A 13,062-nucleotide genomic window follows, 5' to 3' on the forward strand; every position below is an offset into this window, starting at 1 on the left:
CCATACCAGGCATTGATGCAACCCATCAGGATGTTCTCAATGGTGCAGCTGTAAAACCTTTTGAGGATCTGAGGGCCCATGCCAAATATTTTCAGTCTCCTGAGGGGGAAAAGGTTTTGTCGTGCCCTCTTCACGACTGTCTTAGTGTGGTTTGGTAAGTTGGTGGTTGAAGATATCCCTCTAGTGGTGTGGGGGCTGTGCTTTGGCAAAGTGGGTGGGGTTATATCCTGCCTGTTTGGCCCTGTCCGGGGGTATCGTCGGATGGGGTCACAGTCTCTCCCGACCTCTCCTGTCTCAGCCTCCATTATTTATGCTGCAGTAGTTTATGTGTCGGGGGGCTAGGGTCAGTCTGTTATATCTGGAGTATTTCTCCTCTCTTATCCAGTGTCCCGTGTGAATTTAAGTATGCTCCCTCTAATTCTCTTTCTCTCTTTTTTCTCTCTCTTTCTTTCTCTCTCTCTCGGAGGACCTGAGCCCTAGGACCATGCCTCGGGACTACCTGGCCTGATGACTCCTTGCTGTCCCCTGTCAACCTGGCCGTGCTGCTGCTCCAGTTTCAACGATTCTGCCTGCGGCTATGGAACCCTGACCTGTTCAACGGACGTGCTACCTGTCCCAGACCTGCTGTTTTCAACTCTCTAGAGACAGCAGGAGCAGTAGAGATACTCTGAATGATTGGCTATGAAAAGCCAACTGACATTTACCTGAGGTGCTGACCTGTTGCACCCTCGACAACCACTGTGATTATTATTATTTGACCCTGCTGGTCATCGATGAACATTTGAACATATTGGCCATGTTCTGTTATAATCTCCACCCGACACAGCCAGAAGAGGACTGGCCACCCCTCATAGCCTGGTTCCTCTCTAGGTTTCTTCCTAGGTTCTGGCCTTTCTAGGGAGTTATTCCTAGCCACCGTGCTTCTACACCTGCATTGCTTGCTGTTTGGGGTTTTAAGCTGGGTTTCTGTACAGCACTTTGTGACATCAGCTGATGTAAGAAGGGCTTTATAAATACATTTGATTGATTGATTGATTGGTTTGACCATGTTAGTTTGTTGGTAATGTGGACGCCAAGGAACTTGAAGCTCTCAACCTGACACTATTGAACAGGAAATACAATCTAAAGTATTGCCTTTTCAAATATCCATGAAATAAACTAGATGAAAACATTTAGGCCTAGATTCAAACAGATGGGCGGCAGGTGGCCTAGTGGTTAGAGCGTTGGACTTGTAACGAAAGGTTAAAAGATCAAATCTACGAGCTGACAAGGTAAAAATCTGTCATTCTGCCCCTGAACAAGGCAGTTAACCCACTGTTCCTAGGCTGTCATTGAAAATAAGAATTTGTTCTTAACTGACCTGCCTAGTTAAATAAAAGTTTTTTTTTAAATATCAAGCGTTAACCGGCGATAGCAGACACCAGCTTTGTGGATGTTTTGGTGGTGTCGGAGATGGAACTACTTTGGACCCGTCAAATAGGTGATCATTGTCGCCAAGCCACAAGTTCAGAAGGAGAAAGTGTAAGCTATATTGAAACTATGACGCTCAAAATTAATAATCCTTAAACAAAATAATGAGGATTTATATAATCCCAATTGAGGTGTAGATTATATCTCACATTCTAGTGTTTGAACTTGTAAAAATGGCTGCATGAGATTTCTCCTGATACTACTCCATGCAGCCAATGGCAATGTCAGCTTTAGCTAAAGTACCGGGAGCCTGGAGCTGCTTGTTGATTTGACAGCTCTACCGCAGTTCCACCTCCGACACCGCCAAAACAACTACTATGCAGATGTTGGCTAAAGTGGATCTGATTGAATTGAGCCCTTAGTCTTCTTCTGACTAACAAATTGACAGACTGATAATTGTAAAAATAATATTTCATTGAATGCATTTGTTTTTTAGTTATTTCGTTTTTTTGATTAACTTGGATTGTTTATTACTTTGAAGATTAACTACATTTGATTTGAAATCTTCATCTTCTTCATAATTGGGCTAAAGGATCGCATCCAACTTTTAGGTGCATACACTACCACCTACTCTACTGGAGTATGAGACCAGTCACGGCCTATCTACATCAACTTCTGGTAATACAAAATTGGGGAAAAGGGAAAGGAAAATTACCCTGCCAGCTATTAGCCCTCCCTACTCCAGGCCAACAGTCTGGGAGGACAGAAAACTACCACTCAACACCCCCTGCAAATCTTCTGCAGTAAAACTTCTGCAGCTGCCACCACAACCGTTATTTTCTGTGATACGTTCCATTTCTGCAGTACAGTTGACAATCATGGCTATGAATGCTAAGAAACCCACCTTACTGAAGCACATATTTTCCCCATCCCTCTCTATTGGTCTCTGCCTACTCACAGGTATCCTCTCAGGACCCCTCACCCTGTACCCATCTTCCTCTACCACTCTCTTCACTGCTTCAGCATACGACACTTTCTGTACTACTCTGACCGTGGCAACCTCAACCTGCCTTTCTCTCACCGGACACTTGCGATCTCTAGTCCCATGGGCACCCCCACAGCTTACAGACACAACTTTCTCCACCGATACTACACATTCCTTTGTCTCCTGCTCTCCTGCACACTTCTCACATCTCGGAATCTCCCTCCTACACACTGCTGCAACATGACCATAAGCTTGACACCTAAAACACCACAGTATTTTCGGAACAAAAGCTCTGATTTGATAACTAACACATCCTAACTTGACCTTGTTGGGCATCAAAACTCATGTATTCTCCATTTCACCACACTCTCCACCGGGTCTGCGTCGCACCGAACGGCAGGAGTCACAGAGACCAGGAATCTTCCATTTCAGCTGATCCTCCTCAACAGTTAATTCCACCCCCGTTAACACAACTTCCAATAGAGCCCTGCTCCGAAGAGCAAAGCAAGTCACATTTCTTGTCCCTAGTCGTGTCGTCCGGAGCGCCAGCTCCCTCTGGATGGAAAAAACACAATAAATCATCACGAGTCCAGTTCGGGTTACTTTCACCAACTCAACAGTCCCCAACCTCTTCCCCACCCATCCTGACACCACATATGGATCAGCCAGAATACAAGGATCCATTCTCCCCACAAATCTCACTTCCATTGGGCCAGAATCATATTTGTCATCATCGGGACGAGGCGCGGACTCTGCGGTAGTCACCGCAGGTACTTTATCCTGACTATCGTCAGATTCCATCTCTGAGCTACTGAAGCACGTATCCGTCTTTTTGCACTTGATGCCAACCTTCCTCACCACACTGCTTCCCTCTACACTCAGCTCCTTTTCGGCAGTCACCACTGCACCTAACACCGCATTTAATTCATCCTCACTCTCGTCACGTTCAATTTCCTTCTGTAGCTCTTCCAAAAGTTCTGTATGATCCTCTATTCCATATTCACTCAAAACATGTTCCACTTTCCTGTCCTCCATCTTACAGGCCTGCTCCATCCTCATTCCAGAAAATGAGCCCTTGCTTAGTCAGCCACCATGGTGCCTTTAATGAAAATATATAGCTGACGGTTTCCATGGAGAATTTTTCCCTTTGTCATGAATATGGATTTTAGAGGTGGTTAATTCTGGACCCACTTCAAATTATGTATTTAGAGAAGCTAATGGATCATTAGCAGTTAGAGAGAAGTAATTTTGATAAGCGTGTCAACTGCAACCTAATGCAGCTGATATTAGCATTCATCCCCGGGCCGATCGCTCTGTGCATTCAAGAGCTTTTGGAATGGTTTATGTAGGCTTGATGTGGTAATTCATCACATAACTAATCTCAATAATCGTCATATCCTCTGCATGGCTCCCTGTGGAAGTTGACAATCATCCTCTCTCTTCGTTTATGTGGATATCAATGTGGACAAATGACAGCTAAGGTACGATCTGCCAGTAAGCTGATATGATGGTAGGGAAGTTAGCTGAAGGTCGTATCCAAGGAACACACAAAATGCCATGCAAGCAGACCCTTTCTTTCTGACTGAATTGAAATAGGTTTCGTAACAAAATATCACGCCACCATGATGACATGAGGTTGTCAACGTTAAGTGAACCATGTGTACTCGCACACACAAATCTTGGCGCAACTAAGTTTTTCAATGTTTGCAGTTAGGTGGACACATTAGATCATGGCTGTGCTGTGTGCTTCTCTGACACTCATTTAAAAAGAGGTATCTTTATACTGTACATACAGGGCCACAATCCTGTACTGTAGCGCTGAGAAATAATGTACAAGGCCGTCTGTGGTAACGTTTTTGATTGGCCAGATGGTAAATTAAAGCTACCAGGATGAGGGTTTGGGTCAACGAAACAGGGCATGCAGAGATGCAGAGGAGAGCGATAGATTGATAGAGAGAGAGAGAAAGAGAGAGAGGGGGGGTGGGTGGAAGAGGGAAAGAGTGCGTGTGAGAGGAGAGAAAGCGAGAGAAGGGAGACAGCAGCACAGCATGGAGGAGGCTGCCTACTGCTGTGCTAGGCGACCTCTGGAACAGATCTAGGGCTGCTGTCCGCCATTGCCAGACTCAACACGACCTCACCTTTCACATCACATATTCACAAAAGAAATCTCACATCCACTATGAGCTCAGCCAATTAAAAAGTTATGCATAATTTAGCCAGTCATTTGGCAGTGGGATCAAATTGAGTATGATTTGCAGTTAGTTCTTGGGAATTTCCTCGGGCAGATTTTTTTTAAAGAAAAAATGTAACCTGATTCTATCGTCCATCACCATCACCTAAAACCTACATTTTATCCGTGCTTCTTTTATTCAAACGGCACACATAGTTGGAGTTAATTGCTTAAAGCTACAATATGCAACTTTTTCTGGTGACCCGACCAAATTCACATAGAAATGTGAGTTATAGCAAGTCTAACAAGCAATAGATATGTTCTATATGCGCTATTTCCATGCTTCCCATTCTTACATTTAGTTTTTGCATCTTTTACTTTAAATTTTCTACACCAGCTGAAAATACAATACACAAAAATTCCAAAAATGAAAGAAAATAAATTAAGAAATATCAGAATGAGTAATGTCAGAGATTGGCTAAATCTCACGTTCCAAATGTGCAAAGGCCAACACATACTCCATTACTTCTCCACAAAAACAGTCTGTGTCTTATCCTATCCCTGACTATTCCGGTTCCGAGTGGCGCAGCGGTCTAAGGCACTGCATCGCAGTGCTAGAGGCGTCACTACAGACCCGGGCTCGATCCCAGGCTGTACAGCAGTAAACAATTGGCCCAGTGTCGTCCAGGTTAGGGTTTGGCCGGGGTAGGCCGTCATTGTAAGTAAGAACGTGTTCTTAACTGACTTGCCTAGTTAAATAAAGGTAAAAAATAAAATAACAATAATAAAAAATGTGGTCTGGGATTGAAATCTCATTACAGAGAAGCACCAGGGAGATTCTGGAATCCATTCTATTCTAAGAGCAGGTAGAGTACATCTCCTTCATCCTCTATGAAATGACTCCATCACTCCTCCAATTAAAAGATAGCGGTGAAGTATGGCAGACGTAGAGCCACGACAGCGTAATTGTCCTGTGTGTAATTGCTGGCTGCCATTAGGGAGCTGGGTGGAGAGTGGATGGAGGGCGTGAGGGAAGCTTGCCTTTAAGCCTGAGGGCACAGAAGAAAGAGAGGAGACTGGAGCTGTGCTATACGCTGACACACAGGGACACCTCTAAGACCAAAATCCCCTCTTTTGCTTAACAGGTCTATTTTAATTGCCACTAGCCCTGTCAATCACTTCCTGACAGGGTTTTGCTTTCTGCTCCACACCTGTAGAGAACTATCATTGTACCATGGAACAGTCTTGAAGACTCTCTATCATGCACTAGCCAAAGAGCCACAAAGGTGACATAAAGCCTATAGAGCTCATAGATACAGTACATGTAGGAAAGTGCCACTAAATTGTGTTTTCATGTTACAGATGTAGGATCTTAATTTCAGCCAGTTTTCTACAGCAGGAAAATAATCCTGTAGCAACAGTAAATGTGAATTATTATGTGGATTATAATTAATTGACCTTTTTGTAGGGGTTGATATATGTTTTGAAAGGGAAAATCAAGTCTGAAATGTAAAAGATAGAAAACCTGAAATACACTACACGTTTGAAATGTCCTGCATTGCAGGAAGGTATTCTGCAACAGGGTGATCAAATTAAGATCATACATCTGTATGTCAAAAAAAATAAACATATCGACTTCTCTGTCACTAATTTGAACAAAATTGGAAATACATTGCTCTTGTCAGTTATCAAGAGTTAGCAGGCTAATTATCTGTAGATTAAATGTTGCTTCAGGATTACTGGGATCAGAAGATCACTGTGGGTGGTGAAGCTGAAGGGATGAGACATGACGACTAGAATGATGAGGGTCAGAAGGACAGGGAGGTATGGGTGGAGGGAATAATTCATCCTCTCATTTATATATATGCGTCCCAAATGACACCCTATTCCCTATTTAGTGCACTACTTTTGACCAGGGCCCATAGGGATCTGGTAAATATTTGTGCACTATATTTGGGACGCATCCTATGTGAGATTACAGGAGGCTGGAGCAAGGCAAGAATTTTATGCATTCATAAGTCATCTTGGCTCTGTTCTACTTCTCAATCAGTGTCTATACATCCACCTTCACTCTGCCTGACTCCTGCTCTCATCCTCATTCCTCGCATCATTGAGGAACAGCGTAAATTCTATTTTCTCTCTCACACAATTGTACTATCCTTCCAGATAGGAGATGTACTCATCATTCTAATCAAACATAGTTTTTGGGTCAAAAACCCATTGCAATGTCATAATGAAATTCATCACAGGCCGAAAAAAGTTTCCTTATTTCATTGGTCTTATAAACGTTTAACGAAGCACTATGCAGAAATAGCTCCGCCATTTCCTGGTTGCAAAAATTCTAATACTTCGTCTAATTACAGTTTGTGTCAAAAAAAACTAATATAGTGTAGAGAATCATTGTACCATCTAAACCGCTGTGAAACATATTTTCCGTAACAAAAAAGATTGTAGCTTCAGCTGTTTGAAGCTGGTGTACAAAACCGAAAGTAAAAGATGCAAAAACTAAACTTAAGGATGGGATGCATAGAAATAGTGCATATAGATGAGATCTACCATTCCTTACACTTGCCATTCCTTACACACCACAGCTTAGATATCAACTATCTGAGATGTGCAAATTAAATTATCCCCAGCTCAGGGCTCCGGCTATTCATTTGGTTTGCTAACTTGTTAGTTAAGTGGCTAGCTTGCAAGATCAAGCTTCTTGGTTACAACAGAGACAATCAATCCTCTCCTGGATCAAGATCCCTGCTGCCTAATATTTTGTTGTAGTTGTTCTTATTTTATGTTTGGGCAAAAATTGTGTGCACTGCCAGTAATACCGGATATCCCGGTATGGTACAGGAACGGTATAAAAGGTATGAAAATCTGGATACTGCCCAAACCCAGTACACAGGGTGAGTGGGAGAGAAAGGGCCAGAATGAGATAGCTGCACAAAGAAGCATCAGGGTTGCCCATGCTACACAACGTTCACTAACAGCCGGCTATCAAATCTCTTTGGGTAAATGCTGACTCTCTTCCCACTTTATTCTAACATGGTGTCGGGTAAAGTATGGCTCTCTTACCGAGACAAAGGTTGTCTTTGAGAGACTGAACAAACAGAATGGTTATTTGAAGAAGGAAAAAAAACTAATGACAAAGCTACAGTGGGCCTTCTCCAACTCTTCATCATTGTGAGCTTTAAAGGTTTAATTTGTGACAGAGAAGCTAAAAAGAGTCACATAAGGGAAGAAAAGAGAACAAGAGGTCCCAGAACAAAGAAGATATAACATTAGACCCAGATGTCCCAGAACAAAGAAGATATAACATCAGAACAACACGTCCCAGGACAAAGAAAATATAAGATTAGAGCAAGAGTTCCCGAAACAAAGAATGTACACTGAGAGAACAAAACATTACGAACACCTGCTCTTTCCATGACATAGACGGACCAGCTATGATCCCTTATTATTGCTGTAATTTCAAATCAGTGTAGATGAAGGGTAGGTGAACTTCATTCAGCAGCCCTAGCGCAGAGGAGGCAAAGTGTTCCCACTTTGTACCATTTCATGTGTCTGAAGGTAGAACCCCGAATACCTGGCAGGCCCAGAGAGCTAATCAAGTGCACCTATAAGCCTACCGCTGGCCAATCAGATAGCTCAGATCACAGAGGCTGCACAGTTTCCTCGAGCCATAGACTGTAAAAAGAAGCCTCGAACGTACAGCAAAGTTGGCACTGTGAGATTACAAAGCTTTTAAAACCATAACGATAAAGAGACTCAACGAAAATAGATATGAGCTGATGTTTTTATGTGTAAGTTCATGTTTAAATTGCTATTCAGCACTGTCAACACTTTGTTCAAAACCTTATAAGCCATATAAGCTTTATAAGCCACCAGTACTGTAGCATCAGTGGAAGTGTTCCGATAAGATTGCATTGTTATTATTAGCGGCGTGTCTATTTTGATATTTTGGAATATTTAACTTTCTATTGTCATAGGAGGAACAACATGAATTGGTGCATAAGGCAGAAATAATGCAATGCGACTTGAGTTTCGCCATAAGCTGGAAGACTGTCCCCTTTTCTCAGTGGAGGGAAGGCGGGTTGGAGGTATGGTGAGTCGGGTGAGAGGCAGACTGACCATTACATGCAGGCCATCAGTCCAGTAAACAAAACAAAAACTATGCTCACTTAGCTGTTTCTCAAAACAAATACAACAATGATATTTTACCAGTGTTATCATTTAGCTAAATGTTTTAAATATAATTGCAAAATTATCTGAGAAGAACAACATTGGCAGGGCAATTCAATATATAAGACAGCTCCAGAACGCAGGTGTTTCAGCCTAGCTCCATGCTTTCTGTGGTGGGGCAGCCAGCAGAAAATACGAAGCGTAAGGGTTGGTAATGTGCTCTACTTGCGCCGTGATTGGCTCAGTGTTTTGTCACTCATGGGGACACTACGTCACCACAAAATCTAAAGTTAGAGCTCAAAAAAGCAAGCCCCTTGGGTGCTGCCAAAGAGTTACATTAGAAGTGCCCAGCCGAGAAGGCTCAAGGTTATTGGCCACAGATAAAATTACGTCAAATCACATTATATCTACAGCAGCTTTGATTGGACTTATGTCAACATCATACTTTCAAAATCTTAGCTAGCAAGCTAGTAGTCATCATGAATCAAGTCAACAATCTACTGGCAAATCTTTTTCAAGCATGGTCAAATGAAGAGAAATGATAGATAAAACGTATCGGTGCTCATCGGCCATTGAGCATCAACATTACACAACAAGTGAGAAATCGCAAATTCAACAATGATTGGTTTGGAAGGAATCAGAGGCTAACAAATCACAAGCCTGCTATTCAGTGGAGTGGTTGTGTGGTCCAAAGTCTGGGTTTCAGGGTCTCTTTTCCAAACTTAAAAGGATATTTACATGCAACATGTATTAACATAATTGGTGAAGCAAAGGGAAATTCTAAACTGATCTGGGAGAATCTAAAAAAGTTAACAGGGAAAGACCATAGTAACACTGCAAAAAGACTAGAAATCATGGTGAATAACAATCTAACACAGGATGCAGTTGAAATAGCAATAGCCTTCAATTCCTACTTTATTGACTCTGTCAGGGTACTGACACAGAACCCCTCCACTGGTTTCTTGGGCTCAGTGCTAGTAAATGATGCTCAACCTGTCTTCATCATAAGGGAGGTTTCTGAGTCAAAGGTGGACAAGGTGATTAGCTCACTAAAGAACTCTAAAGCCAAAGATGTGTTTGGGATGGACTCTACCTTTCTTAAAAACTACAAAGAGTCACTCATTGGCCCCATTACTAAGGTCACCAACACATCTATTGGTCTCGGGGTGTTTCCAAGGGCATGGAAGTCGGCCATAATAACAGCCATCTTTAAATCAGGCGACCCTGCTGACGTGAGTAACTACAGGCCCATTAGTATATTACCTGTGGTGTCAAAGGTTGTTGAAAAGTGTGTAGCAGAACAACTGATTGCCCACCTCAACAACAGCCCCTTCACATTACATTCCATGCAGTTTGGCTTCAGAGCGAAACACTCCACAGAAACGGCCAACTGCTTTCTTCTGGAAAATGTGAAGTCCAAGATGGACAAAGGGGGCGTTGTTGGGGCTGTGTTTCTGGACCTAAGGAAGGCTTTTGATACTGTTAACCATGAGATTCTCATCACAAAATTGTCCAAGTTTAACTTTTCCCCTGATGCCTTGAGATGGATGAAATCATACCTTGAAGGCAGAACTCAGTGTGTCAGAGTGAGCAATGAGCTGTCGCCCACTCTTAGCTATGATGTGGGCGTGCCCCAAGGGTCAATACTGGGGCCCCTCCTGTTCAGCCTGTACATTAATGATCTGCCTTCTGTCTGTACTGGGTCTGAAGTTCAAATGTATGCAGATGATACAGTGATATATGTGCATGCAAAGAGCAAACAACAAGCTGCACAAGAACTCACTACTGTAATGGTCCAGGTTACAAAGTGGCTCAGTGACTCGTGTTTGCATCTCAATGTGAAAAAAACTGTTTGCATGTTCTTCACAAAGAGGGCAACAGATGCTACTGAGCCAGATGTCTATGTGTCAGGGGAGAAGCTCCAGGTGGTATCTGATTTTAAGTACCTTGGCATCATACTTGATTCCAACCTCTCTTTTAAAAAGCACGTGAAAAAGGTAATTCAAATAACCAAATTCAACCTAGCTAATTTCCGATATATTCGAAATTGTTTGACTACAGAGGTAGCAAAACTGTACTTCAAATCTATGATACTCCCCCACTTAACATACTGCTTGACTAGTTGGGCCCAAGCTTGCTGTACAACAGTAAGACCTATTCAGTCTGTCTACAAACAGGCTCTCAAAGTGCTTGATAGGAAGCCCAATAGCCATCATCACTGTCACATCCTCAGAAAGCATGAGCTCCTGAGTTGGGAAAATCTTGTGCAATACACTGATGCATGTCTTGTATTCAAGATCCTAAATGGCTTGGCTCCCCCTCCACTCAGTATTTTTGTTAAACAGAAAACCCAAACATATGGCAGCAGATCCACAAGGTCTGCCATGAGAGGTGACTGTGTAGTTCCCCTAAGGAAAAGCACCTTTAGTAAATCCGCTTTTTCTGTGAGAGCTTCCCATGTCTGGAATACACTGCCATCAGACACACATAACTGCACCACATATCACACTTTCAACATGCTTGAAGACATGGCTTAAGGTCAATCAGATTTGTGAAGCATGGTCCCTAGCTGTGTGTTGCCGCTTTCCATGTCTGTTGTCTAACTTGTGAGGTGTGGAAACACTTTGTTGCTTTTATGAATTTTGTCTTGCTGCTTTTTGTTCTATGTTGCTCTGTCTGTATGCTACGTCTTGCTTGTCCTATGTTGCTATGTCTGTATGCTATGTCTTGTTCTATGTTGCTATTGTCCATATTGTAATTGTTTTTAATAACCTGCCCAGGGACTGCGGTTGAAAATTAGCCGGCTGGCTAAAACCGGCACTTTTACTGAAACGTTGATTAATGTGCACTGTCCCTGTAAAAATAAAATAAATAAATAAATAAAATAAATAAATAAACATTGGTCATGCTGTCAATCCAGCATGCCTTCTGCCGTGATCAAAACAACTGGAAACTTGGAACTGGGAAATCTGACTTCAGTGTACTCAGAAAAAAACGAGCTCTGACTGAGAAAATATGTTTTGAACGGTCATCCAACTCGAAATTGTAAGTCGGGAACTCAGGCCTTTTTCTAGAGCTCCAACCTGAAGATCACTGACGTCATCATGATTCAAACTAGTTTTTTTCTGAGTTCCCAGTTGTCTTAAAAGCACAATAAATCCAGAGAGAGACAGAATTTGATGAAAGTTTGTTGACAAAATTTCCCCACAAAGGACCGCCGCGCCACCTTCCTGTTCAAGTGAGCACAGCACAACAAGGTGAGTCCAAAAATGTATTGTATGCTTCTGCATAAATTATGTAATATGCCAGGGAGATATGTATACTGTCTGTAGCTAAGACAGTAATACTAAGTGTGTGTTGTATAGTAAGCTGTTAGTAGCCCATGTGCCTCACCCTAATAATTTGGTCACTTTTCCCCTCATCATTTCGTCTACTGTTCTGACTTGGTGGTGCACATGTAGCCTATAGCCTGTTTTAGAGAAATGTAATCATGAAATACTGTTAGAGCTTTCACTGACTGCTTATATCCCCTTTATTTATCCTACGGTTCTGACTTGGTGTACAGGGAGAATACTGTAAGAACGGCCAATGTTCTGAATTGTGTCGCTGTACATTTCAAAAGTGCTGAACAAATAGTTATCTTGACTACGTCCGTCCTAGCTTGCACATTGTCTTAATCGGAATTATGGATTGCCTCTTATCTGCTCATCCTTCCTTTATGCCATGGATTGTACATCTCAATTGTCAGTTGAAACCACATTTGGTTAAGCAAGTCAGCTATGTTTTTTTAAAAGGGAGTAAATTAGCCTGAATGAACTGTTTCGCTGCCAGACAAGGTTCCGCTGATAGCCAGGTGTAGCAGTGGTAAGGTGCTTGGACTGCTGTTGGGACAGCTTTATGTAGGTCCTAACAGTTTGTGGGCACCGCTTGTCATTGTTATAGTGCAATTAATGTATTGTTTTGTTGTGTAGTGGCTTTGCTGGCATGCCCCACCAAGATTTACATCCTAAAATCGCCATATTGGCGGTGATAATGTATTGGGCCTATAGCCTACTACACAAACCTCATTGCTAAATAACTGTTTTAATTGGTTAACGTTGCAAAGGCTTACATTTTTTAAGTCATGTTTTTAAAAAATCGGAGCGGTAGATCTCGACTTGCATTTTGACTCAGAAAGTGATCTTGACTCAGAAAAGGTTGGGGACCGTGAACTAGCCTATTCCGGGCCCTTCGAGTTCCCGTTTCAGTGAGCTCTGGACAGACAGCTGTTTTTGCGCGAGAGAAAAGTGTTCAGGTATTTCATGATGTTTCCACTGGATAT

The sequence above is a fragment of the Salvelinus sp. IW2-2015 genome, linkage group LG36 (assembly GCF_002910315.2).
Source record: "Salvelinus sp. IW2-2015 linkage group LG36, ASM291031v2, whole genome shotgun sequence".
NCBI lineage: Eukaryota > Metazoa > Chordata > Actinopteri > Salmoniformes > Salmonidae > Salvelinus > Salvelinus sp. IW2-2015.